The sequence below is a fragment of the Octodon degus genome, unplaced genomic scaffold (genome assembly GCF_000260255.1).
Source record: "Octodon degus isolate 3935 unplaced genomic scaffold, OctDeg1.0 scaffold00003, whole genome shotgun sequence".
In the NCBI taxonomy this organism is placed as follows: domain Eukaryota; kingdom Metazoa; phylum Chordata; class Mammalia; order Rodentia; family Octodontidae; genus Octodon; species Octodon degus.
This window is the reverse complement of record NW_004524579.1, coordinates 20,913,621-20,915,918: the sequence shown is the minus strand read 5'-3', so window position 1 is coordinate 20,915,918 and position 2,298 is coordinate 20,913,621.

The following is a 2,298-nucleotide window of genomic DNA, read 5'->3' as shown; positions in this document are numbered from 1 at the left end:
AAATTGGGAATCACACAGCTGAAAGCAATGAATCAATGGCTTCTGAAATAAAATTAAAAAAACAAAAAACAGCTGCAGAAAGGTATAGAGGAACTCAGATTGGAAATAAAAAAAGAAATCCCTGAATTAATAACATTTGCAGTAAAGAATCAAATGCAGAAACATACGAAGGAAACCCAAGGCCCAACCAGAACAAGTGCAGAGGACATTAGCTTGGCTCAAATGCATGAATTAATAGAGTTGATAGTAAATAAGCAACAGCAGAAAGGTATAGAGGAACTCAGAGTGCAATTCTTTTCTGAAATAAAAAAAGAATTCTCAGAATTCATAGCATCTGAAGTAAAGAAGCAACTACAGAAACATAGGGAGGAAATCCAATCTGAAAAAAAGCACTGCAGTAAAAGAATGTATAACTGCTTTTAAAGAAGACATTGATAAAAAAAATAGAGGAGATTAGAAAAATGACGGATTCCTTGAATGAGCAATACAGGAAAGAAATAGATCACATAAAGCAGAGTCAAAGAGATTTGGAGGAAATTAAAATCTTAATCACAAGCTTGCAAAACCGTTTAAGTGAAATTGAAGACAGAATTTCAGATCTTGAACATGCTGGTGCAGCTAGTGAAATGGTAAGAAAGGATCTCTTAAAAACAACAAGGATGCAGGAAAGAATAATCCATCACCTGCAAGATGATGCAAAGATGAGCACTGTGAGACTAATAGACATCAATGAGAAAGAAGGAGTCAATACAAATGACATTAAAAAAATATAGGCAGAAGTAATAGCAGAAAATTTCCAAATAGGAGGAAACAACTGACATTCAGGTGATCAAAGCATGCAGAACGACAGGTAACCTCAACCCAATGAAAAACACAATGAGACATATAATAGTCAAGATCTCAGAAATTCAGCACAAGAATAATCTACTGAAAGCCACTAGAGAAAAGAAGCAGATCACATTCAAAGGAAAACCCATCAGAATTACAGCCGACTTCTCTTCACAAACCATGAAGGCAAGAAGAGCATGGAGCAGAGTACTTCAAGTCCTCCGTGAAAACAAATTCCAGCCCAGACTACTATACCCTGCAAAACTCTCTTTCAAGTTTGATGGAGAACTGAAATACTTTCATGATAAAGAACAGCTAAAGAATTTCATGATGACCAAGTCAATCTTATATAGGCTACTGAAAGATGTTCTAGAGAGGGACCAAAATGACCATAACTCCACGAATGACATCAGAAGCAACCAAATAAATAGGACAAGCAATTAAACATAGGAGAAAAAGGAGTAAACAACAACAGGTAAATAACATGTCAATCGTAACTCAATACATCTCAGTTCTAGCCATCAATGTAAATGGACTCAATTCACCAATTAAGAGAAATAGACTGGCACAGTGGATTAGGAAAGAAAATCCAACAATATGCTGTAAACAAGAAACACATTTAACTCATAAAGACATTCATAGGCTGAAAGTGAAAGGATGGAACACAATACTACATGCCCCAGCACATCAGAAAAAAGCAGGGGTAGCAATCCTATTCTCAGACAGTGTCAACTTCAAAACAACAATGATCAAGTGAAATAAAGAAGGTCACTATATATTGGTTAGAGGAAAAATTCAAGAGGAAAAGGTAGCACTCATATATATGTATGCAACAGAGAAGGAAGCAACAAACTATATAAAACAAATCTTAATGGACATGAAAAATCTAATATCCAATACTACAATTTTAACAGGAGACAGTAGCACACCCTTATATCCAAAAGATAGGTCAACCAGACAAAAACTTAGCAAAGAAATAACAGAACTAAACCAGAGCTTGAAACAAATGGGCTTCGTGGACATATACAGAGTGTTCCACCCAAACACAGCTGAATACACTTTTTTCTCAGCAGCACATGGGTCATTTTCAAAATAGACCACATACTGGTCCATAGGTCATGCTTAAGTATAAGTAAAAAAATAGAAGTTATTCCATGCACATAATCTGACCACAGTACAATGACATTGGAAATAAATGATAAAAGAAACAGAAAAAACTTTTAATACATGGAAATTAAATGACACCCTACTCAGCAACCAATGGGTCACAGATGAAATTAAACAAGAAATTCAACAATATCTACAATTCAATGAAAATTCAAAGAAAACTTATGGTAATTTATGTGATACTATGAAAGCAGTTCTCAGAGGGAAATTCATAGCTCTGAACTCACACATTAGGAAAACAGAACGGGAACAAATAAATACCCTAATGCTGCACCTTCAACAACTAGAAAAGGAAGAGCCAAC